We start from the raw sequence: 27,718 nt of genomic DNA on the forward strand, positions 1-27,718 counted from the left end.
CTGCACAGTTCGGAGGGAATTTAATATTATTAAGGACTGCTATCATCCTGGCCAACACTATTTGGCAATCTTCCCTCTGACAGATGCACATGTCCCTTAAAAAAGACTAGCAGCCTCAGAGACAGTTTCTTTTCCCCTCATAGCCATCATTGCCTTAAACATGCACACAAAACTGTACAAAAAAAATAAAAAATGTTTTGCCCGTGTATAGAAAAAATGGTATTCTTATCTTATTTCATTGCACCGTTTTATAAAAAAAACTACAACCAAGGCCAGTCTACAAGAACTACCCTGTAAACATTGCCAATCTATCCTAGTATAAATTGTGATCTTATTTTTAATTTTTTAATATTTTGTTATATGTTTATTATTTAATGCTATGTCTAATCTTGTTGTGAAAAATGTACACCACATTGCAATCAATGACATTAAAGACGATTCTTATGCGTATTGGATCAAAGCAACCTATTACCTGTTAAGATCAGTACCTGTTATAAGATCACCATGGCAACTGTTGCATTAACATAGTACACATTCTTAGTTGTGGTTACAAATCTTTACTGGATGCTCTTTATCAGCTTTTGTATCTAATGTTGTGATTACAAAGTGGCATTTTATAATAAAATTGACAATTATCCACTCTTCTTTTAGAACCTACACTTGACCAATCTGATCATTTAGTCAAACTTATATTAGCTCGGGAGCCACAAGGGTTAGACTAGTAAATAGATGACATAAAAGCCTTGGCTGAAGGGCTGGCGATCTTTTCTGGGGATCACAATTAAATTATGATTCAGGGATGTGGGTGTCCCCTGTCCACTGCCTGAAGATAGCTGGGATGGGCTCCAGCACCCCCGCGACCCTACTGAGGATAAGCGGTGCAGATAATGGATGGATGGATTTTTTTTTCCATTCACTAATATTTTGTAGTGGTTATCAAATGTGTGTGTGTGTGTGTGTGTGTGTGTGTGTGTGTGTGTGTGTTTTCAAAGCAAAACAACAAATTATTTATAAAAACAGTGTGAAAACATATATTGTAGAAGGATGGGTGCTACTTGCCCAAGACACACCACAGGAAATGGTGCCCAACCAATGTTATTAAAATCTGGGAATGGCATGTGACTGTAAAATGACAATAATAGCATACAAACACTAATTTAAATGATTACTTGAATGATTTAAAAGTTTGGGTTTTTATATTTATTAGAATGTTTAACTAAATATGGGAACTTCGCTGTTAAATTTCATATCTATTATAGAAAGGAGCTAAAGCTTCTTTAAACATCTGCAAATACATGCAGGTTTTGCCTTAAACAGAGCGTACGTGAGTCATTTTTGGTCAAATACCATTGACATGGGTTTATCTGGTTGATTAATGGTAGTCAGTAAAAACAGCGACGGTGGGTGCTTTGCAAGTGGATCCTGGCGTTTGCGACATCCAGTGGAAATATTTAATACTGCGTGTCATTGTGGTTCATTTTGGCCTTTTGCTCAGGATTGTCTTGCTGTCCACATTAAATGTTGCCACATTCGGCCCACCGGCCATGAACTTGACAGATGCTTAGTTTACATTAAAAGTAGTAGTATTGGATACACAAATACAAAATAAGTTACGTATATTACAGAATGATTGTTGACCATCCTTATTTTACCATTAACCTTTTGCATTTTTTAATCGATCCACAGGCTTTTTGTGAAGAATTGGAACCAAGCAATCCTATGTGGCCCTCAGTGCAAATTCACTTGAAAACTGCTCAGCTGCTGTTGGACAGCTAACTGTAAGTAAACATCTTTTATTACACAACACCTCCAAAATGTTTTTTAAAATATTTATGAAAGTAATGATAGTCAGCATTTCACCTGTGAGACTAAGGCATTGCTTTTCAATTTTTTTGGGTCACACCCCACCTCTGAAAAAGAAATCCTCTCACACCCTCCAAGATCTGTTTTTTTTAAAGTGATCATATTGTATTAGTAGGGACGGAACAAAGATTGCTTCATATTGATGGTATAACGTCTACCTCTGTACATGCCAAATATACGCAAAGTCAAACGCATTTTCGCTGCTTAAAAACTCAAGGGTCCTCTCAGTGTGATTTGGTTGTTATGTATTTAAGTGACAGCTTAATTTATTTGGTTCTGTGTTGTCCACTACCAACATTTTTAACATATCAAGCACACTGGTTTTTGCTCGTGTCCCTCCAAGGCTGCACTTTTCTGCAGTCTTAAAGTACAAACATGTATTGTCACTCCATTTAATAGTTACAAAACCCAATATACAAAACACAACAACAAGAAAAGAAAACACAATTGCATGAACCACATCGTTAGCCTCATTGGCATACCAGCCTCAACTACTGACTTACACAAAATCACAAAGGAGTACAACACATTTCAATCATACAGGAAAGTTCAAGCAAATTCAATTATCATATCAGTCCAGCCAACTTTTGTAATCAAGTAATGGAAGTATCATGATAATGCCACAACAAAATTGCCCGTTTGTCATGAAATATAGTTGACCCAATTACTATATCACATTACTTAAAAAGTTGAATTTGGTTTTAGTTTTGGTTAATCTACCACCCTGTTTTTGCTTGTGCTCTAACATTATACAGGAGCTATTTTTAGTGTACTGTATTTTTACACCCATTAGGCGCACTGTTTTAAAGGGCGCACTCTCCTTGGTTCAAATTATTTTTTTGTCTGCTCATATGGCGCACTGGCCTAATAGACGCGAATCTCTCACGACCCACGACCGCCTTTAATACTACAAGAAGTGTGCGTCTCAAAAAAAAAAAGCATTGATTGCGGTTTATTAAGTATTTATCACAAAGTAAAACACCAGAATACAAAAAAAAACAGTTTGGTGGTCATATTTTTACACAAAGCCCTCTAACTTCATCCTCTGTCTCGGACATGAAAAGCTGCGCCAAAGATTCATTTTCCGGGTCACTCTACGTGCCGTGTGGCCCTTCGGGGATCATGCCAGCTTTTGAAAACAATCGAACGACAGTCCGAGCATAAACGCCAGCCCACGCGTCCGCAATCCATTCACAAATTGTGGCGTAACCCGCCCGGCGCTGCCTCCCACTCTTTGAAACCGTGTACCCCTCCAGTCATCCATTGCTCCCACGCTACACCTTAAAAGGCCGGTTGACACCGATGTCTCGTGGTTGAAGGTCCTTCATCAGCCCCCTTGGGATGATGGCAAGAACGGGGTTCATTTGCTTCACTATTTATTTCTCAATGGCTGTCAGATGGGCACGCATAGTCACAAATCCAGAGCGACAGGGCGGCATTTAAAAAAAACCCTAGTCTTCTGACATAAACATCCCTCAGCCATTCTTTCATCATGCCTCCGTCCATCTAGCCCTTTCCATTTGCCTTGAAGATGATTGCTAGCGGCGATGCCCACGATTCAAACGTTTAGCGGATTTTCGCATAAAGTCACACACTGCTGTCCTCTGTCACATCCGCCAAAAAAGGCGCGTCGTGTGATAGGGCGCGGCTCACATTTTGAATACAATCTAAGACTTTTCTGTGACAGAAAAACGTGGTCGGTTTCAGAAACGAGTCCTAAGCCAGGACGGGAGAGTAGACGTAGTCGGGATCAAAACAGGTCGTAGCCAGAGACAAACGGGAGCAAAAACAGGACAGGCGGGGTACAGGGCCGAAAAAGGCTTGCCTTGTATAAACAGAGGATCGCAGACGGACTGACAACAGGAGATTGAAAGAACTGGGTTTAAATAGGGACAGGGAGCCAATCAGAGCCCGCAGCGGTTGGCGCCAAATGAGCGAGCACAGGTGATTCACATCGGTAATCATGACATTTTCATCCTGAGCTTTGTTTTAAAATACACCACCCATCTACCATGTATTCATTTTTACCTCATTGTGATGTCATGGATATCATTACATCCCTTGGGTCAAACACATTAGACACCCGTTAAAAGTGGTCCAAGTACTTTTATAGCTTACAGAGATGAATGAGACATAACAGTTCACTTGTTTTCAAAGGTCAGCTTGCAGTGTAGGTATTTTAAATATGAACACCAACAGATACCTACATCAAGAACAAACAGTAAAACACCGACAATTTTTAGTAGTTCTAAAAAAATATATATTTACTACATTTACAGACGCTCCCCTACTTACGACCATTCAACTTACGGAAAACGGTAGATATAAATTTTTATGGGGATGTCGAAAAATATCCGGACGATTTTGTATTGTGTGCACCTTTTTCCGAGTACAAGACCTTACTGTAGTGCTTCTTTCCGCCGCTATCAGCGTGTGACGCTGTGAGAGTTCACCCAGCCTCCACCCCTAAAAAGAAATCCGGCTTCCTCTTCCTAGTTCGTGTGTAAACATTCTATACTGTTTATAACATGTCTATACTATCTCCAGCGCGCTAAGAGTTTTGACATTTTTATTGTTTAATATCTCCTGCATCAATTCAATATGGTTGGTGTCAAGTATAAACAAGAGGCGAGCCGTTTCTTTTGAAATGAAAGTGGAATAAGAGAGCTTGATGCGGTTGAGAAAATGGTTAGATCGCTTTTTTTCGGCTTCTCTCTAACTTGGTGGAGCACCTCTTGAAGCTCATCTTCCAAAAGTAAGTTTCACTTAACTTTATTTATCTTTATAGAGCATATTGTTTTCTGAAATGTTGATTTTTAGTACACAACAATACAGGTTACTTATTCAAGCCTGAAACATACTTATATAAACCATAAACATACAAAATATAGCACTGAAGCAACTTACGAACAAATTTAAATTCAAATCCATATTTCGTTTGTAAGTAAGGCAGCGTCTGTACTTTTTCCAACATTCACTCAATGCTAGTAATGGTGAAACAATTTGTAGCACACCGTTGTCTGTTCCCACACCAAAGAGGAATCCCTCTCTGTCTTTGCCGGCTATTGAGAATTCCACCCCTTCATTCTTACTGCAGCTATGGATCCGAGCGGTTGGTTTTGCAGAATTGTATATCTAGCTGAGTGTCTTTAGGGGCTCTCGAGTACATCTACTGCACATTATCGTAATATGTGAGTGAACACTGTAACATGCCTTTACAATATAAAAGGAAACTGTAGACCCAATAAAAATACATTATGAGCAGCTGCACACATGGCCATGTTTAGCTAAAGGCTAGAGGAGGTCTGGTTACCTTGCGCCTTTTCTGTGTAGCATGGCTCGGCAACCCAAAATGTTGGAAGAGCCATAATGGACCAAAAAACGTATTTGTCTGGAACCGCAAAAAAATAAAAGATTTATATAGGCTCCATAATGAATGCAACACGTCCTTTAAGTCTCTGTGAGCTATATTAGCCTATTATCAAAATAATTAAGTTTCTGTGGAGAATGATGCACCACATGACTGCTTTATTGTAGTATACGTCCTCATGTTTGACGTCATTACAATATTAATAATTTACAGTATGTTTCATTTATTTGATAAAATTAAATAAATTAAACAAAGAAATCCAATTTTTGTCAGGGCCTCTCTGATGATTAAAGGTTTAATGGCACAGTAACACACCCCTTGTTGTGCTATGGGCTTAATGTTCAATGTAAGGTCGGGAGGAGCAAAGTGGAATAAATGTTTGGTGAATGTGAGTGTGTTCTCGACTCTAGCCATGTCCAATTAGGGGATTTGGCTTTTGTATATAGATAGATTTTTTATGTTGTTTAAATTTTGAGGAGTTGAAAGAAAACAACAAAATGGAATGTGCAATAAAATGTAGCAAGAATTTATTAAAACAAAAAAATCAATAAATGCACTTGACCATCGATGTGTTTGTTTGTTTTTGCAAACTAAAAACGTCATGTTTATTTTGAGGTTTTTAAGTTTTTCCTTGCCCTCATGTAGGTTTTAGATCAGGGGATGGTGTAAAAATAGTCTGTGGTTAGCAATAATCTGTGGTCTGTGCAGCCCTTTGAGACTCCTTGTGATTAAGGGTGTCACAAATAAACATGACTTGACTTAAACTGAAAAAAAAAAAAAAAAAAACATTAAAATATTTTTAAAATATCAGTCAAAAAAGTTTTAACCACAAGGATTATTTTTGGAATTTGCATGTACTCATCAAAACTTAGTTGGTATTTTCTTGGTTATTTTGTGAATAATGTTTTTCTGTCTTTCTGAAAAACACACATTTTTGAGATGAGTTATTCTGAAGCAAAGTACAAAATTAATTCACATTCATACAACTATTATATCACATAACTCTTGCACCTATTTCTTTTACTTGAGAAATGGAACATTGTCTTTTGATTAATACTGGTAAAAGCTTCCATCGCAAGTACTGATACTTAACTAAGGCTGGTTTGTGCACTGATCCAGATGGTTGGTTGGTTTGTTGGTTGGTTTGTTTCCTGGTTAGTTGGATCCCTTAACCACTAGGGTCATAGGGCCACCGTTTCCTGTGGTGTGTCTTGGGTACAGCCTGGTGGCACCAATCACTCTCCAGGCATTTATATACCTGGCATTATTAGTTGCTTATCCCTACTAAAAACCCATCGATATCGTTAAAGTTATCTATGAATGCTCCCTGCAGTATCTGTACAGTCGTGATAAATAACCCTCAAAAATATTAAAGAGCCAGTGTGAGTGTGTTATTTAGAGCCTACCAGGGGTAAAAAAAAAACATTGATTTAAATGATAAGCAAAAACATGCGTTGTAAAAAATAGGTAGTCTAGAAATTAGCAGTTATTTTGCATAACATGAGCCTCATCTAAAGTTGACATATTTGCCTGCCATCTTGCTGCTACAGGTACCCAAAATCCTCAAAAATGCTGGACATAAAAACGAGTTGTAAAATGGAGCTGTTCGGTCACTTTATGTCTCTGTAGAATGAATTCTTCCTTGTACTTTTTGTTGAACTACACCATACAGCGACATCTAGCAGTCAAATAATACAAACCGTCCCTTCTATAATATAAAAGGTGAGACAGTCTTATTTTAAGAATGAGACCTTGGATGTGTTTGAGAGCAGCTGCTTGATATTGTATTGTGCAAAATCCCCTTGAGGACTTCCTCATGGACTATTGTGGGGGCCGTTCTCCCTTTTCCTGTAGCTTTAGCCACTCACTTCTTGCCTTGCCACTTGATTCCTCAGCCAAAAAGCCTTTCTTGCCCTTTTCTTCTCAACCCCCTTTATCCTTTGTAGTATTGCGCCCCCGGATACTGCCCTCCCCCCTACATAGATTATTATGTTGCAAAGGAAATTTCATCGGCATTTGTGTTAATAACAATGAAGATAATCTTGAATTCAGCTGCAGAGGTCAGTGAGCAGTTTAGTGTTTGTTTTTTTCCTGAACGAAATGGTTTGATGAGCCGGTTATTCGAAGTGAACGACGAGAGCCGGCTCTTGCATTAATGAGGAGTCGGCTTCCTTCCAAAAGGTCTCTCTATCTCTCGCTCTCTTCCTCTCTCTCTTTCTTTCTATATCTTTCTCCCATCTTTCTCTCTTCCTCCTTGTATCTTGATATCTCTCTTTCTCTTTTCCTCCCCCCTTCTTTCACCCTCTTTCTCTCATTTTCCCTCTCTCATTCTCTCTTCTTCTCTCCTTCTCTCCCTCTCTCTATCTCTATATACATTATTTTTTGTCTTGTCTTGTCTCTTTCTCTGTGTTTCTCTCTGTGTTCATCCTTCTCTCTCTCCATCTCTCTCAGTTTCTCTCTATCTCTCCCTAACTATCTCTCTCCTTCACTCTCAGTTTCTCTCTATCTCTCCCTAACTGTCTCTCTCTTTCACTCTTATTCCATTTCTCTCTCTCTCTCTCTCTCTCTCTCTCTCTCTCTCTCTCTCTCTCTCTCTCTCTCTCTCTCTCTCTCTCTCTCTCTCTCTCTCTCTCTCTCTCTCTCTCTCTCTCTCTCTCTCTCTCTCTCTCTTGTGGGCGTTTACAAACTCTCTCACTAAATCACTTCTTCACTCTTCTCTCTTTCCTTCTCTCTCTATTTATCTCTTTCTCTCTCTCCACACTCAATATATCTCTCTCACTTTCACACTTAGTCTATTTCTCCATCCCTTTCCCCCTCTTCGTCTCTTTTCTTTTCCTTTTCTCTCTCACTCTCTCTCACTCTCTCTCTTTCTCTTTCTCTCTCTCTCTCTGTCTCTCTCTCTCTGTCTCTCTCTCTTTATCAGGCATTCATAATCGATCAATATGATTCATTTTATCACATTTGCCTATTACAAACTATGTGCTGTTTGAAGTACAAATAGCCAGCTCTTTTCAGTGATCCAAGCCAATAGAGACGATTTTCTAAAAAGAGCCACAATTCCCATCGCTAGCGCAGTGGTCCACTGGTTGGTGATATAGCATGGGGGCCCGTTAATGTTTGGAAGTTTTCTTTTCCAGATCGCATTTCCGCCACCTGTCAGTTAGTGGATAGTGAATAGCGCTCGGCCTTAACACATGAGTCATTTCATTGCAATCTGGCAGTAAGCCTGCATGAGTCACATAGATATTCATAGTTTTTATTTTCCATATTTAAAATGACTGTTAGTTGCTTAAAACACAGTTTTAATGTTTCGCGGTTTAAAGTCAGGGGCAGGTTATGTATGTGCGAAATAGTTTTAGCTTTCAAAAATGTATTTGATGTGGCTCAGAGTCAGGTTCGTGTTATGATCAGGAAATTACGGTACTTTCAGATATCTAGGCTAACCTGGCCTAAATGTCATATAACGATGGCTTTTCTTTAGTCCCAATAGTCAGAAATCTTATATTTGTGTGATTGATACAAACAACATTCAGAAGGTAGTTTCATCTGCAATTTCAAGAGTAGTATCTTCAATCAAAACTGCTTAATAAAACATAGATTGGATTTGACTGTCCGTGAAAGTTTATTGTCTGATTGATCCCCAATCCAGTCCAACTTTGAAAAAACAGACACCTGCTAAGTGGATTGGCTCATTTTCTGTGATGTATTATCTGAAAGCAATATCACAATTCCTGAAGCGGAAAGTGTCCATTTTCAGGAACAACTGGAGAGATGATAGTTCATTTTCTTCAGCATTAAATTTTAAATTAAATGTAATCAAAAATTTAAATTGCTCATCAGTGATGGGAATTTCTGCTCTTTTTTGAGAACTGTCTCTTTAGGTTCTGCTGCCTGACGGTTCTTCTGACTTTTTCCGTTTGCAATTTTTTTTTATTACGAATTAATAATGAAGCGTTATGGACCAAATTTTGAAAATGTTCTATGTTACTTTATTAGGATGGCCTCAACATCGAACTTTGACCTAATTTTAACTTTCAAATTGTTTCTCTCAGAAAACACGGAGATAAAGACACTTGTATTGACCTTTCTCAACCTGAGAGAGAGCAAGAGAGAAAGAGAGAGAGAGAGAGAGAGAGAGAGAGAGAGAGAGAGAGAGCAACGGAGGATGAGAAAGACATAGAAAAAGAGAGATGATGCAAAAGAGAAGACAGAAGAGGTTGAGAGAGAGAGTCAGAAAGAGAGAGAGAGACAAAGGATGAGAAGTACAAAGAAAAAGAGATTATGTGAGAGAGAAGACAAAAGTGGGTGAGAGAGAGAGAGGGGAGCGAGGGAAAGAGGATGAGAAAGACAAAGAAAAATAGAAATGATGCGAGACAGAAGACAAAAGAGGGTGAGAAAGAGAGTCAGAAAGAGAGCGATAGAGAGAGAATGAGAGAGGGAGAGAGTAACAGAGGATGGAAAAGACAAAAAAAGATATAGAGAGAGATGATGTGAGAGAGAAGACAAAAGAGGGTGAGAGAGAGAAAGAGACAAAGACACAGAGAGAGAGAGGGGGAGAGTGAGAGGGGGAGGGAGAGAGGGGGAGAGAGAGAGGGGGAGAGAGAAAGAGACACAGAGAGGGAAAGAGGGGGGACACAGAGAGAAGGAGAGAGTGGGGGATAGAAAAAAGAAATGGGGAGAGGTGAGGGCCGAAAAAGGAAACGGAGAGGGGAGACAGACAAAGACAGGGAGAACCAGAGACAGAGAGAGAAAGAGGGGGGTGCAAAAAAGAAATGGAAAGAGGGGGAGTGGTCAGAAAAGAAATGGATGGGGGGCAGAGAAAAACAAATGGAGAGAGGGGGGACAGAGACAAATAGAGAGAGAGAGAGAGAGTTAGAGAGAGACAGAGACAGACACAGAGAAAGACACAGAGACAGACAGAGAGAGAGAAAGACAGAAACACTTCAAAGATTCGTTTCGTTCACCAACGGCAAATCACTACTGCCTATACTACATTATTGAAAACCTAGCCTCTGATGCTAATGATCACATTTATAGTCTAAAAGCACATACCACCCATCACATGATGCCACATGCTAATCCAACTATAAACAGAAACACAATATCTTATTTTCTGATTATAAGTGGTTAATTTTTCCCGGGTTTTGAACCATCCATATCAATTTTACTATCACCTGTACTCTCTGCAACCATAATTGTAATTATGTTGATTTAACTTGTACATACGCGGCTCCCTCCATGCCATTTGAGGAAGAGCTTATTAGTCCGAGTATCTCTTTCTATTTATTTATTCCAAATTCTCAGCTTTCCTGTCACCATTTCCAATTACTCTTGCGGTGCGGCTGTAATTGCCTCCATGCTAATGGCCGCAAGACAATCGTGCTAAATGAGGTGAGGCCAAGAGGCTAGGAGCCCGACTTCATTAAGGGCTAATGGCATTTTAGATGGCGGCTGAAGACACAGCTCATCAAAAACAGAGATTGAAGGAAAACAAAACAGATGGCGGGGGAGCGCTAATTCAATAATATTCTCACTTAGCTCTGCAAAAAAAGCACAGGTTACTCTTCTTTTGTTTTGTTTTTCTTCATACTTGTTTCAGCCTCTTGTTTTTCTATTTGGGAGAACCGTAATGACTGCAAAATCAGACGGATAAATGCCCCGGCCTCTCACTGCAATGATGCATAAAACATATTTTCCGCACTATGAGGCGCACCGAATTACAGTATAAGAAGCACCCCCCCCCCAAATTGTCTTTTGTCATATTTTTCTTATAAAAGGCACACTGGACTATAAGGCGCATTCAATTAAAACTACAGTAAGAACTACCGTATTTATTCAAAATTGTTGTGCATTACACTAGCGCTTTCCATATGCAATGGTTTATCAATTTCGCTGACAAAAGTCACAAAATGGCCGAAACCAGATCGCAGTGGTAAGAGCGCTTACACGTAACCACTAGACCACTAATGCTACAGATGACATGTGAAAAGGCATTTTTATATTATCACACCATTTTTACAATGCCAGAAATGAAGGTTAGAGAATGGAGAAAACAAAAAGTCATCCTGAATAAAGAATGGTCTAATTGTAACCTGTGCAGTCCTTTTAGACATTTTTTTGCTTAAGGGCCATACAAATTAATGTGACTTGACTTAACGATATAAATATATACAAAGTTGAGAGTTGTTTCCCCTGCCGTGCTTTGATGCATTTATTTTTATCCTTTGGACAACTTTCTGTTTTTTCCATTTGTCAATATTCATCTTTGGTACTGTGAGTAAAAATAATGTAATAATGAGATCAAATCAAATCCTTTTTGCGTCATCTTAACCACGGGTGGTCTAGTGATTAAGTGTCTGTGCTCTCACCCCCGTGACCTGGATTTGATTCCTGTTACATGCAATATTTTGCAATTTTTGGGTGGACCTGTTTACAGCCATATCAACTTAAGAATGCCCGATCTCAGAAAGCTAAACAGGGTCGGACCTGTTTAATACTCGGGTGGGTAATTGCCTGGGAATACCACGTGCTGTAAATAGGTCATTTGGTGCATGCTATGCTGTTATGGCACTTACTGTACCGGGGAGGTACAGATAGTGAAAACGAATTTCCCTAAGGGTACCAAATCAATTGAATTACTGTTATATTTTTGATTGCACAAACAAGTTAATATACCGTAAAACCTTGCGTAGTAATGCACACCTTTCAAAACAGTATGCATATACCATCTTATCAACAGTATTTTGTGGTGTATATGGTGCAGCAGGGTTATTAGGGGCACTTTTACATTTCTGGCCAATATGGGGGTTTTAGGTACTTTTTATAGACATACCACTCAAAACAGAAAAGGGTTTACTTCTTTTTAACACAAAACATTGAATTTCTTTTCTTATTTTGGCTCTTTTATATCCTAAATGAAGCCATCAGACCAGACAGGCTGCTATACTGATTTTAATTAGTGATGATTCCCTACTAATTGAACCGTCCTTGCAATCTCCTGAGCATTTATGTGACGTCCTTCTATTCCCTTTCGGAAACTGTGTCGTTCTGCACTGATATTGTGTAATCCGTTAAAAAGAAAATAAAACATTTACGTAAAAAAAAGAAAAAAAGAAAATTATTATTTGTAAAAGAAAAGCCAGCATTGTTTAGCTCGAAGTGCGGAACGGCGGATGAGTGATTAGTGCGTCTGCAGCATAGTTCTGAGGTCATGGGATCAAATCCAGCTCCTAGCCTTCCTGTGCGAAGTTTGCATGTTCTCCCCGTGCTTGCGTGGGTTTCCCCCGGGCACTCTGGTTTCCTCCCACATTCCCCCAAAAAACATGCATGTCAAGTTAATTGGCCGGTCCAAATTGTCCCTAGGTGTGAATGAGCGAGTGAGTTTGTCTCTGTGTGCCCTGCGACTAGCTGGCAACCAGTTCAGGGTGTCCCCTGCCCACTGCCTGAATATAGCTGAGATGGGCTCCAGCACCCCGCGACCCTAATGAGGATAAGCGGTGCAGATAATGAATGGATGGATGTTTAGTTCTAGGCAACACAGCAGCTGACTGATAAGCTTGTCTGCCTTACAGTTCAGAGGTCCCGGGTTCAATTCCAGCAATTGGTGTCCCTGTGTGGAGTTTACATGTTCTCACCGTGCATCTGTGGGTTTTCTCCGGGCACTCAGTTTCCCCACCACATTGCAATGACATGCATGGCAGGTTGATTTGTGACTCAGAATTGTCCGTATGTCTGGATATGTGTGCAAGGGGTTTTACCATATTTTCTGCACTATGAGATGCACCTCCAAAGAATAGTCTTTTGTGGTATTTTTTCTTCATATACAAGGTGCACCCAGAAATTCTGAGGACATATAGGATTTCCACTTCTGAAAGTGTCTCAATGATTAATTGATTGTAAAATTAATAGCCAACTATTTTATAATCATTTACTTGTTAAGGACTCTATTAGTTGCCATTTAGATTTTTTGTATTATCAGACATCTTTCTGATTTTTTAAAACATTAAATAGTTAGCAAGCCTTAGTTTTGTAATTATAAATAAATAAATAAATAAATAAAGTAAGTTAATTTTGTGATATATATATACTGGACTGTCTCAGAAAATTAGAATATTGTGATAAAGTTCTTTATTTTCTGTAATGCAATTAAAAAAACAAAAATGTCATACATTCTGGATTCATTACACATCAACTGAACTATTTCAAGCCTTTTATTATTTTAATATTGCTGAATTTGGCTTACAGCTTAAGAAAACTCAAAAATCCTATCTCAAAATATTAGAATATCATGAAAAAGTATACAAGTAGGCTATTCAACTAATCACCTGAATCATCTAATTAACTCGAAACACCTTGCGAGGGTTTCCTGAGCCTTAAAAACACTCAGCTAACTAAATCACTGCTGATCTGACTGCTGTCCAGAGGACCATCATTGATACCCTCCATCAGGAGGGTAAGACACGAAAAGAAATTTCTCAAAGAGCAGGCTGTTCACAGAGTGCAGTTTCAAAGCATATCCACAAAAAGTCTGTTGGAAGGGAAAAATGTGGCTGGAAACGCTGCACAACAAAGAGAGATGACCGCAGCCTTAACAAAATTGTGAAGAAGAGCCGCTTCCAGAATTTGAGGGAGCTTCAAAGACAGTGGGCTGAAGCTGGAGTCCAGGTATCAAAAGCCACAGTTCACAGACGTGTCCGGGAAATGGGCTACAATAGCCGTATTCCCATGGTCAAGCCACTTCTGAACTCAAGACAACGGAAGAAGCGTCTGACTTGGGCTATGGAGAAGAAGCACTGGACAGTTGCAGAGTGGTCCAAAGTCCTCTTTTCAGACGAAAGCAAGTTTTGCATTTCATTTGGAAGTCAAGGCGCCAGAGTCTGGAGAAAGGCTGGAGAGGAGCAAAATCCAAGTTGCTTGAAATCCAGTGTGAAGTTCCCACAGTCAGCAATGGTTTGGGGAGCCATGTCAGCTGCTAGTGTTGGTCCACTGTGTTTCATCAAGTCCAGAGTAAATGCAACTGTGTACCAAGAGATTTTAGAGCACTACATGCTTCCATCTGCTGAAAAGCTCTATGGAGATGAGTATTTCATTTTCCAGCATGATCTGGCACCTGCCCACAGTGCCAAAACCACCAGTAACTGGTGCACTGACCATGGCATCACTGTCCTTGATTGGCCTGCTAATTCCCCTGACCTGAACCCCATCGAGAATTTGTGGGGTATAGTTAAGAAGAAGATGAAAGACACCAGACCTACAAATGCAAATGAGCTGAAGGCCGCTATCGAAGCATCCTGGGCATCAATAACACCTCAGCAATGCCACAGGCTGATTGCCTCCATGCCACGCCGGATTGATGCAGTAATCCGTACAAAAGGATTCCCAACCGAGTACTGAGTGCATCAATGGACATTTTCAAATGTTTGATTTAGTTTTGCTGTTATAAAATTATTTTTTTTACTTGGTCTGAGGAAGTATTCTAATATTTTGAGATAGGATTTTTGAGTTTTTTTCAGCTGTAAGCCAAAATCAGCAATATTCAAATAATAAAAGGCTTAGAAATAGTTCAGTTGATGTGTAATGAATCCAGAATGTATGACATTTTTGTTTTTTTAATTGCATTACAGAAAATAAAGAACTTTATCACAATATTCTAATTTTCTGAGACAGTCCAGTATATATATATATATATATATATATATATATATATATATATATATATATATATATATATATATATATATATATATATATTTTTTTTTTTGTTTATCACCACATATATGTCTGGAGCACAAAAATGATAAACATAGTACAGAGAATACATGGATTAGTGGATGCATATGAGTGCTATATGCACCCGTGCCAATCAGAAGCCCTGGATGACTACTGAGATACGCAAACAACTAAAAGTACGGAACCTTGTCTTTAAATCTGGTGACAAGGAGGCGCTGAGATCAGCGAGGGCTAACCTGAACCGTGCTATCAGACTAGCAAAGCGAACGTACAGTCAAAAAATCCAGGAACGTTTCCTCAATAAAACCAACACCAGGGATATGTGGAAAGGCATTCAGGCCATTACCAAATACAAGCCAACCACCGCCCGAGTGCAGGACACTAGCATGGACTTTCTGAATGACCTCAACAAATTCTTTGGAAGGTTCGAGGCACAAAACGGCACCACTGCAGCGAAAGCGGTTCCAAATCAGGACGAAAGGGCACTCCACCTGGACTCAACCGACGTGAGAAAGACCCTGAGAGGGGTCAACACAAGGAAGGCTCCAGGCCCGGACAACATTCCGGGGCGGGTACTTAGGGAGTGCGCCGATCAGCTGGCTTGTGTACTAACAGACATTTTCAACACCTCGCTAGACCAAGCCAAAGTACCATCATGCTTCAAAATTGCCAACGTCATCCCTGTGCCAAAGAAACCCCAGATCTTATCATTCAACGATTACCGGCCCGTTGCACTGACTCCTATCATAATGAAGTGCTTTGAGAGACTGGTTAAAGAGCACATCACCTCCAGTCTCCCCTCCTCATTCGACCCCTTTCAGTTTGCCTACCGGACAAACCGCTCCACCAGGGATGCCATCTCCTCTGCGCTTCACCTGAGCCTGACACACCTAGAGGAGAAGAACACCCATGTGCGGATGCTGTTCCTGGACTTCAGTTCAGCATTCAACACCATCATCCCACAACATCTGGTAGACAAAATGAGACTCCTGGGTTTCAACACCCCCCTGCGGAACTGGCTGCTGGACTTCCTCAGTGACAGACCCCAATCAGTGCGGATAGGTCAGAACATCTCAGATGTCATCTACCTCAGCACGGGCTCCCCCCAAGGCTGTGTCCTGAGCCCCTTGCTGTTCACCTTGATGACACACGACTGCGTCCCTAGGTCCGCCACAAACCACATCGTGAAGTATGCTGACGACACAACAGTGGTGGGCCTCATCAGGGACGACAACGACCTGGCCTACAGAGAGGAGGTGGAGCAGTTGGTGGCCTGGTGCAGGCACAACAGCCTGGTCCTGAATGTTGACAAAACTAAAGAGATCATTGTCGACTTTAGGAAAAACCAGCCCAACCATGCCCCACTTTGCATCAACAACAAGGCTGTGGAGGTTGTCATCAGTATCAAGTTCCTAGGGGTGCACATTACAAACAAACTCACCTGGTCCGTGAACACTGCATCACTGGTTAAGAGGGCACAGCAGCGCCTGTACTTCCTGCGGAGGATGAGGAGAGCCCACCTGCCCCCACCCTCCCTCATCACATTCTACAGGGGCACCATAGAGAGTATCCTGACCAGCTGTATCTCTGTGTGGTGTGGAGGCTGCAGCGCTACCGACTGGGGTAGTGTGAGGAGGGTAACAAGGACAACAGAGAAAATAATCGGGACTACACTTCCCTCCATTCAGGACATTGGCCAGAAGCGCTGCCTATCCCATGCTAAGAACATTATCGGGGACCCCTCTCACCCCCATCATGGACTGTTCACTCTGCTAGCCTCTGGGAAGAGGTACTGCAGTGTGTGGTGCAGGACCACCAGGTTCCGCAGTAGTCTAGTCCCCCTGGCCATTAGACTGTTAAATGGTCAATCTAACATATAGTTAACCTAAATCTTAACGGCTGCTAATCTGACTTTTTGCACTACTGGCAGTTCTTTATAGCTTGCCACTCCTTGCACATTTGCTCTCTGCACTATTGTACTTACAGCGTTATTGTTACAGTGTTAATGTTACTGTTTACCTGACTTGTTAACCTGAATGCCCATTTTGCACATCTGGTTAGCTACTCCTCTTGCACTATCGGCACTATGGTACGGTAAAATACTATACGTAGCCATAATACAATACAACTTTTACTTATATCTGTACATTCGAGGACACTGTGCGGGTCAGATGTATCGACATTTCGTTCTGTATACACGTGTACTAGAATGACAATAAAGTAGATCTGAATCTGAATCTGAATCTGAATGATGTTTTTCAATGTTTATGGTTTATCCTTATGATATAGACAGCAACCAAACATTTTTGTGCATTACAGGGTTCCTGCGGATTCTTGACAAATCGTATTAGTCATTGAATTCAATATTCTAAAAATAAGGCTTTAATTGGCATTAAACTTTTTAAATTTATTTTTTAAAAGTCTTGAAAATGTCAAAATGTAAATAAAATTTATATTTGTTTGAACTAAACAGATTTAGTGAAAAGGTCATTTTTCATGCATTTTGATAAAAATGAGGGCGGCTGAGTGGTTAGCGCGTCCACGGCACAGTTCTGAGGTCATGAGATCGAACCTTCCTCTGTGGAGTTTGCATGTTCTCCCCGTGCTTTTGTGGGTTTCCTCCAGGCGCTGCAATTTCTCCCTGATTCCAAAAATGGGAATGTCAGGTTAATTGGCCGGTCTAAATTGTCTGTCCCTGTGTGCCCTGCGACTGGCTGGCAACTAGTTCAGGGTGTCCCCTGCCCACTGCCCGTAGATAGCTAGGATGGGCTCTATTACACCTGCAACCCTACTGAGGATAAGCGGTGCAGATAACGGAAGAATGGGTGGCTGGATGGATGACAAACTTGAACTTGATCTTTAAACTTCCACACCGTTTTATTTTGGCGGTACATGCACACTCGGCTTAACCCCCATGCTAAATTTATTTTTTGGGAGAGGGGAATAAGCTTTATATATGCTAACGTAACACAGTAGTTAAACTAAAGTGAATGTTTGAACTCTTCATCACTAACTACACGCCGTAAAGTTAGACTTCTTGTTTAATACAGACTTTCAAAGTAGAATACTCCTTCTTCTGTGCGCTTAAAGATACTTTTTTAATAAGTCTCTCACTTTATGACGGATTTTGTTGAAGAAATAAATAAAAATGTTTTATGAAAGTAACAGAAAAGTTCTTTGGAATTAGTAGAAATCTGACAGTTTTGACTGAGATTCCATGATGTACTGTAACCATCGTTTTTCTTTATGTCTAAAATTTGTTTTTCTGACAGAACATTTTCTACCTGACTAAAATGGGATTTAAAAAAATATATAAAATAAACATTTGTTTATACTTGCCCCTAATTCACGTGGTGATTTGTTCCATGTGTGCTATTTGTCGACTTGGTTTTGAATTTAATTTTAAAAGGCATTAAAAAAACTATTAAAAAGTCTTGAATTTAACTTGCCATAAGCTGTAGGAACCCTGGCATTCTCACTCTTTAAGTTTAGTCTTTGCACCCACCCACATTCTGCGCAAAAATAATACAGTCCACAGTCCGTTTGTCTTTTGTTCTTTGAGAGTATATTAGTGTACCATGGCTTTTGAATAATCTGGCAAGACCAAAGCACAGCTGTGACACATGAGTCGCTACTGTGTGTTGGCTAAGTAAGTGAGAGGAATTGCGTGGCACAGTGTGAATTTTTGTCTTTGTGTGTGTGTCTTTGTATGCAATTGTGTCTTTGTTAGCAGCGTCTCTGAAGTCTTGTTTTTTTTGTGACAACTCTCAAGTATGATGTTGTTTTATTTATATATTTTAAGAGGGAAAAATTGCCGGGATCAATTTATGGTTCTGTTTTTTGGGGTTGTATGAGGTCCTCTTTTTAAATCAATTTTGTAATTAACCTAAAGGTGGGCTGCGTCATTGTAGGTGTCCTTAACTATCCATCCATCCATTATCTGCACTACTTATCCTGAGTAGGGTCACGGGGGTGCTGGAGCCCATCCCAGCTATCTTCAGGCAGTGGGCAGGGGACACCCTGAACTGGTTGCCAGCCAGTCACAGTGCACACAGGGACAGACAACTCACTCGCGCATTCACACCTCGGGACAATTTGGACCGGCCAATTAACCTGACATTCATGTTTTTGGAATGTGAGAGGAAAACGAAGTGCCTGGAGGAAACTGACATGGGGAGAACATGCAAAATCCACACGGGGAGGTTGCGGTAGCTGGACCTGAACCCTGAATCTCTGCACCGTGGGGCTGCGCCCTGTATTTAACTATCCATCCATCCATTATCTGCACCGCTTATCCTCAGTAGGCTCGTGGGGGTGCTGGAGCCCAACCCAGAAATTTTGGGGCAGTGGGCAGGGGACACCCTGAACTAGTTGCCAGCCAGTTGCAGGGCACACAGGGACAGACAATTCGCTCGCTCATTCACACCAAGGGACAATTTGGACCAACCAATTAACCTGACATGCATGTTTTTTGGAATGTGGGAGGAAACCGGAGTGCCCGGAGGAAACCCACGCAAGCACGGGGAGAACATGCAAACTCCACACAGGAAGGTTGTAGCTGGATTTGAACCCATGCACACGCGCTAACCACCGCGCCGCCGTGCTTGTATTTAACTAGTTGAAAGTTAAATATTTTCTTTATTAAGTTTGTGTTTACAATGCCCAAATGAGTTCAAAGAACCCTTATTCTTTATTTTCACCTGCACATATCTACTTTAATCTTACTTTTATCAGAGCTGTCCGGAGCGGAACACATTAGGTTTGAGGAATGGGTGCCGGGCGAAGAGCTGGAGAGTATCAATATGCTCATCCCCGCAGTTTTTTTCTATATATCAGTGTAGCATGAAAATGGTGAAAGTAAGAAAAGGCCTTCTTCTAACCCCAAAAAAGATGAAAAAAAGAGTTTATCTAAGAAATGCAGGTATTTGCACCTGCATCATTAAACAGCTGACTAAGGTTGTGATGATGACCAGGAGATGGCAGTGGAGAGTGACAAAGTTCCAAAGTCCGCAGAGCTACTTTACGCAACACACGTTTTGTGTGTATGTCTCTGGTTGTTTATGTGCGTGCCTGTGTCGTTCTTTTCAAGTGTTAATTATTTCAAATCTTACATCAAGTATTTTAGTAGCACATATGAATTAAAGCCAGTTGTCTGGTTTGGCAATTAAATATCCTGTCAAAATGGAAGCAACCTTCTTTTGCTTTGAGTATTACACCTTTACTGCATTTGGGCTGAGAAACCCCCCTAATCGAGCGTACTTAGAGACACAAAGTAGTCCGACATTCTCTTGATAATAACAGGTAAGCATCAGACATGCTCTAAGTGGCTGGCTGTTGTTCCCATAGAAACACACCTCCTGTGAAAAGGTCACTGGCAAAGGATTTCTTGGAGAATGGCCGAAAAATTGTGGAAGAAGCAAATGTCGTTTTATTATTCATTTTTGTTAGACATGCCGTGTAACTCCAACAGATTTTGCAGCGATGCTCAAAATAGAGAATGGGTGGAATTACCATAGTTTAAGGACCCCAATTTGGCCAGAAATTTAAAAACGCTCCTAATAATCTGGTGCGGTAAATACCACCAAATACTGTGCATATGTTTGGAAATACATACAGTATTTATATGTGTATGCTACTCCGCAACGTTTTACGGTATACTACCATATTTGTTCAATGATTGATGAATGGAAAAACATCAGAGACCATAATCGCAAAGCATTGAATGCAACAGGAATCAAACCCGGATCACATTGGTGAGAGCGCCCAAACTTGAGTGGAAATAGTGTGATAATGAGATAAAAAATGTAATGCCGTTTTATATGTCAGTTGTATCACTAGTGGTTAGGTTTCAGCGTTCTCACCTCCACGAACCGAGTTTGATTCTCATTGCATTCAATGTTTAGCGATTCTGCTCAGTGACATTTTCGACTAATCAATCATTGCACTAATATATACACAATGGTGTGCCCTCAAGGCCTGCAGGGCTTTCTTTGCTGGCCTAAAATATATCTGAAATTTTTAATGTTTTATCATATTCTGTCCCTTAATACTTAATTATTATATAACATTTTAAATTGTCAGAATTCTCTCATTGCACCCCCTGGTTGAGCTGCTTCCAGATGTGTGCTTTCATATTTAAGCATTTAACCAATCACATTTCCACATTAGTTGTTACCAGGGTCATAAATCTACCCGGAGGTTTTCACAAAAAGTCTTGAAGGCCGTGTATGGTAATATCAGTCTTGAGGAAAACTGTTGGCTTGGCTAATCGGAATCCAAGGTGGCCTCTAAGCGCCTGCTAGCGGGTGTTGGGAAACGTCAGAGTTTTCACAAACAATGGCTGGCTAGGGAGCGGTAATTCACCAAAGCGATCACCACAACAGCTGTGAATCTTTTAAAAGAAGACCTGCACAAGAATATACAGTATATTGTGTTGATTTAATAGCAAAAGTTAGCACAACTCCTAATTGAGCAAGCGGGAAAGGGTTTTGTCCGCCACTTTCAGCCTTGAGATAAGACCTTAAACCAGAGCCCAAGCCTGATCTGGACCTAAAATGTCGATCATTATGTAGGGTTGGGACCAAGTTTCTCTCTTGCTGACTTATTTTTTATTAACCACCCGTTTTTGTTTTTTTGGGCTCTATTTATACAGTCTTGTTTAATTTTGTTTTGTTACAAAAGACAGGCTTCACGATTCTAGTGGCCTGGAACCATTCACGTCCCGCACCCACCCACCACCCTGGTTACTCTTGCGCAGTCCGTGTTTCTCGACTTCCCGAGTAGACTACGCTCAGCGCTTCTGACGTTATCAGACCCAGAAAACCGGGCGTGCGGTGGGGACCGTCCCAAACAACTTCTACTCCACCCGAGTCCTTACAATTAAAATGGGAAATTTCACTTATATAGCTGGGTCATAGAGCCGGTTAGTTTGAGAAACGACACATCACTAATTCAGACTGTAGCTAAAGGCCTAGATGTAAAAGGCACCTGATACACCGTAAGTGTATAAAATGTGCAACGATTATACAATACATGATTTTTACTGTGGTTTTCATTCCATGTACCTTATAGTCCAATGCGCCTTATATATGGAAAATATATGACAAAAGACTCATTGTGGGGGTGCATCTTATAATCCGGTGCGCCTTACAGTGCTTACTGTACAGGAAGATACGGTACATCCCTAGGGCGAGACTTTTTTTTTTAAAATATTTTCTATTTTTTTTCCTGTTTTGAAGACAGCAATTGAAAATAGACAGTGGTGCAAACTTTATGTGGTGTGTTGAAATAGAACATTAAATGCTTAGTTCCTCAATCTGTGACAGCTTCTTCCTCCGCTTGGTCTCAAGTCTTTTTAATGAAGTCTGCCGCTGCAGCATGGTAAGCAAAGATAATTGGAGAGTCTTTTGGAGGCCATTTACTGGAAATGACACTTCTTTTCCATTTTCTCACTTTTCTTACACGCCCTTGAGAGGATTTGCCAATCATACTACTGTCTTGTGCTTCCATCTCACTGTATTGTAAATTTATGAGTTTTCAGAATTATGTATCCAAGAAATGTTTGGTTTGAGCCTAAACTAAAGCATATTTATTCCGTTTGACCACTGACAAAAAAATTGTTAATATTTTGTATTCTGGTTTTGTGATGAAGGTAGCCAATACAGTAATTCCTCATTTTTCGCTAGGGTTGTGTTCCAAAAAAACACACGATAGTCAAACCTGTGAGGTACAAACCTTTATTTGTTCATTTATTAAATACTCTATCATACATAGAAAACAAACAACAAACCCTATTTAGAGGATCAAGCATTTTTTAACAAATACAAGTACTTTGCATTTATATAGATTTTTTTTTCAACAGATAAGGTTTTTACCGTCAAATTATAATTATTGCTGCTATATTACAACTATTCATTCCAAAAAGGCGTGGGAATGATTTCAGGGAACTACTTCTTTTACTTTGGATATTTTGTCGCCATCATGTGGGGATTAATTAGAAAAAATGTGGCGTGAAAATGCTTGTAATGTACCTTCCTTTAGCACGGTGCTTCTCAATTATTTTCTGTCACAAACCCCCGCACTCCACAGAATAAGAAATCCTCTTGTGGTCGCAGTGAAGCTAAGTGCTACATGAGCTTTGTCAAAATAAACAAAAAAACAAAACAAAAAAAAATCTGCTTTGTCAAAATCACTTGTATTATCTATCAAGAGACCTTTGTTTTCCTCTTTTATACCCACCTCTCTTGGCCTGTCTCCTTATCCGGGTTAAATATTTTTTCATTGGGTGAATCACGGTTTGCTCCACCTCGTAACTACACTTCATGCTCAATGTTTATACTTTGAACTGCACGGAGGCGAAATGTAAACAAATCACACTCTGCCAATGAGAGCATCACTGCTCCCCAGTGCAGTTGATGCAATTGCTCTGGATTTTTTTCAAAGTTAAAAAAATAAAAAGTTCCTCAAGGTCAAATGTGCCCAGGCTTCACTATTTAAGAACCGCTGTTTTAGTATGTGGAGAAGTCCATTTTGTTGGCACTAGAAAGCATCTCTCTCTGCCTCTCAGTACTTTTGTGGGTTTTAAAGAGAGTTGAAATTAAAAGTTCATCAAGCTGTTTTCCGTATGTGTACAACTTAAACCAGAACGTTATTGGCGGACAGGTAGAAAAGGGGCTGGGCGACTGGTCAGCCAACCAGAATCCAAAACAAAATGCACGATGAAAATCGGCAAAATTGGGAAACTGCAAAAAGTAAATTACGATAAAGTTAGGGATGAATGTATTTTAATTTTTACTTTTTAACCTAATCACAATCTCAATTCAGATAACTGACGTAATGCATTATACACATTACAATACCTGATTAATTTTCATGAGACAGTTGCTGGGAGGTTCAAATCCACGCTTGTAGCCGATATTATGCTGAACAGAGCCATCAAATTGTCAGAGTGTGACGTGACAGGCTTTACCAGCAGCGTGGTGGAAAACGTTGAGCTGGGGTGGGCAAACTACAGCCTGAGGCCCGTCAGACATTTTCTTCTGGACCGCCAAACAAAAATGGTAAATATATAATGCTTTTATATAAATACAAATGTTACAAAAGTATTACTTATACACCTGTGTTGTGGGTTTGGTGCCTTATCATCCCGTGTTCTTTCATGGGTCCCCATAAAAACTATATTTTTCATTGCACTCATGGCCAACATTTATATAACTGGCCAATTTTTTCTTGTTCTTTTCTTGTACTTGTCTTTTTTTTAATATGTAATCCATCAAATGTATTACCGTATTAGAAAAGTAAGAGTTCTCACTTCAAAGATAAATTGATAATTCAGAATTTTGAGTATGCATATTGTTTATATATTCTGCTTCACCAGCTCGAATCCTTTTCTTTCCGAATGACACAATTGTATTTTCCAGACTAAAACGACCTTAAACCCCCAAACTGGCTAGGGGTTTAAAATGTAAAATGCTTTATAACTTGGTGTACATGTGTGTTACTATGTGAGGTTTTACAGTATACACTATTTGTTTAATGATGGATCTATTAAAAAAAAATGCTGACTGTATTTGCAAATAGTTGTATGCAAAAGGAATTGAACCCTAACCACAAGAACACCAGTAATACAGATGGCATATAAAAAAGCATTAGACTTAATCTGATTATCACACCTTAGTTTTACTCACAAAGCCAGAAACGAATGTTAGAGAATGGAGAAAATCGAAAGTTTGTCCTGAAAAAGAGTCTTAAAAATCCAAAATCCGATGTATCATCAGATACAGCTAAGAGTTATTTCCCTCTTCGTGCTTTTTGCGTTTATCTCTACCTTTCAGGACAACTTTCTGTTTTCATCAGTTCTCTAACACTTGTTTATGGCACTGTAAAAATGGTGTGATAGTGAGCTAAAATGTAATGCCTTTTTGTACATGATCTGTATCACCAGCGGTCTAGTGGTTAGGTTTCAACGCTCTCTCTGCCGGGACCTGGGTTCAATTCCTGTTGCAACATTGTTTTGCGATTTTGGTCAGTGACATTTTCGACTGATCAATCATCGCACCAATATAAACCTTAAAATATGCAATGGTTAGAAATACGGTAGCCCTTACTGTAGTTTCTATTCCAAGTGCCTCATTGTACAGATGGCCTTACATATGAAAAATGTATGACAAAAGGATATTTTATGAGAGTACGCCTTATAGTGCCGAAAATATGGTTTGCTAGAAATATACACAGATCCAAAAATACACACACTCTGCTATTTGTTCGGGTCGTGTTTGATTATTTTCTCAATGAGTATTTCATTCTTAATGGTATAGGAGTTCTTCTAGTGTGTCAGTATACGTGTGGGGGCTCCCTCTCTCAATCAGGTGAAGTGGGGCCCTGCTTATATAGGGGCTAGAATGGGGGCCACCCATCCAGCCAAGCGCTCTGGGGAGATCGGATGTCTTTTGTTGCCGAAATAAACTCCAGATGTCCTGCAAATCTGTAAGGAAAGGGTGGGCTTGTGGATTGAGGGACAACACATGCTCACTTTTGCAGACCAACAATAACTTTGCAAACTTTGTCTTTTGGATGTATTATATGAGTTATCCCATATCTGTCAACCACAGCCTTAATGATGTAAATTACCCTTATAAAGCAATTAAAAAAAAAACCTGAAAAACAGGCACCTATTTACTCACAGCGAAACACACTATGTAGAATAAAAACAAATCATTTCCAATATACAAGTTTATTTACCAAGTGAAATTATTTTCCAGCGTCTTTCTTAGTTGTTTACAACAGAAATACTACAATATTTCAGAAATACCACAATAATACTACAGAAATACTACAAAAATCCTACAACGAAAATACTACAAAAATGCCACTAAAAATACTACAATAGAAATTCTACCCAAATAAGCTAACATCTACATTATTAATAATCGCAATTATTCTATAAAATCCTCATAAACACAACACGACACCTTTTACTCAAAGTAAGACAGACTGAAATAAAAACAAAGCCAATTTGTTTACACAAGTTTATATACCAAGTAAACAACACAAACGATTATTTTAGCATATTTCTTAGTGTTTTACAAAAGAAATACTACAAGAATCCTACTGAAAAGACTACATAAATACTACACAAATACTAAAGAACTACTGCGAAAATCCTTCAACAGAAATATAAACAAAAAAATATTACCAAGTTTGCTCTAAAAAGAACAACAGAGATAATACAAGAGTACACTAATGTCTATATTAATAATAGTTGCAATTCCCCTTTTTTTATTAACAATGAAAACTTACAAACACAACCCAGCAACTATTTACTCAAAGCAAGACAGACTATGTAAAATAAGAACTTAGATCACTTTTGTAAACAAGTTGATTCAAGCAGACAACACAAACAACTCTTTTAACATATTTATTTAGTTGATTATCATCAGTAAATTTAGTGTTGTTTATTATACATAGTAGTATAAGTATATATAGTTTTTCCCTGTACAAAAACGGTCATACAGTATACTCAATTTGAAATGGTCAAAAAATAAATAAAAAATAAATACAGGGAAAACGTGTGTGTTGAAAGGTATATAACTACAATTGTATTTATAAAATGCCTTTTATTCTATGAAGACAGTTTTCCAGTGAGAAGATGAGAGAAAATATCATGCCTGGGGTTTCTTTATGACATGATGGTGAAAAGCCGTCTGCCACCTGGGACCACTCTGAAAACCCAGTTAGCATCCTTAATTACCGAGTAAATATGATTTAGGTGTTGTGTTGAAAAGTCACAGGAGAATAAGTCAATCAAGCTAGCCACCGTCGCATGGCGCTCAATCACATGCTGCATGAATTTAGCACGAGCGGCACTCTGTCATTGTTTGCATGCTATCCTCTTTAAATTATGAAAACTGTTGGCGTAAACCAGGGGTGTCAAACAGACGGCCCGCTAGACAACGCTGAGGGAAGTGTAAGAGAAAACCGAGCTGCAGGTTGTAATATGTCCACTTGATGTTGCCAAAGCCTGGTGCCTCTCACAAACGCTGTACATGAATCTCTCTCTCTCTCTTTCTTTCTCTCTCTCTCTCTTCCTCCCTTTTTCTCTCACGCTTTATCGCTCTCTCTTTCACTCTCTGTCTCTCTTTTTCTCTTTGTTTGTTTCTCTTTGTCTCTTTCTCTCTGCGTCTTTTTACCTTCTTTTGCTCTCTCTTCCTTTCTTCATTTTCTCTGTATTTTCTCTCTTTCTCTCCCTCTCTTGCTTTCCCCTTGTCTCTTTATTTCTTTCTATTTCTCTTCAGATTTATTTTTCTCTTTCTTTCCCCCACTCTCACTATTTCTTTTTTATCTCTTGTTTCTCCCATTCTCTCTCTCTCTCTTTCTCTCTCTTCTTTCTCTTTCTCTCTCTCTCATTTTCTCTCTCTTCCTCCCTTTTCCTCTCACTGTCTCTGTCTCTTTTTCTATCCCTTTGTTCCTCTTTGTCTCTTCCTATCTCTCCGTCTTTTTACCTTCTTTTGCTTTCTCTTCCTTTTTTCCTTTGCTCTCTCTCTTCTCTTTCTCTCACTCTCTCTTGCTTTCCCTTGTCTCTTTCTCTTCTCTGTTTCTCTCTTGTATCTTTGGATTTCTTTCTTTCTCTCTCTTTCTTCCCCCCTCTCTCACTATTTCTTTTATCTCTTTTGTTTCTCACATTCTCTCTCTCTTCCTCCCTTTCTCTCTTTCTTTGTCTCTCTCTCTTTCTCTTTCTCTCCCTCTCTTTCTCTTATT

At 39.6% G+C, this 27,718-nt stretch overlaps 1 protein-coding gene across 1 annotated transcript in view; it reads left to right on the plus strand.

Annotated features, from left to right (window-relative positions):
- Positions 1 to 27,718, plus strand: part of pknox2 (pbx/knotted 1 homeobox 2) — an 84,557-nt gene that overhangs the window by 13,817 nt on the left and 43,022 nt on the right. The window contains exon 2 of the mRNA XM_088321301.1: positions 1,687 to 1,778. The gene's annotated coding sequence lies outside the window, so the exon portion shown is untranslated. The remainder of the gene's footprint in view (positions 1 to 1,686; positions 1,779 to 27,718) is intronic.

Source organism: Urocampus carinirostris, chromosome 17, assembly GCF_059441175.1.
Source record: "Urocampus carinirostris isolate Australia breed hairy pipefish chromosome 17, RoL_Ucar_1.0, whole genome shotgun sequence".
NCBI lineage: Eukaryota > Metazoa > Chordata > Actinopteri > Syngnathiformes > Syngnathidae > Urocampus > Urocampus carinirostris.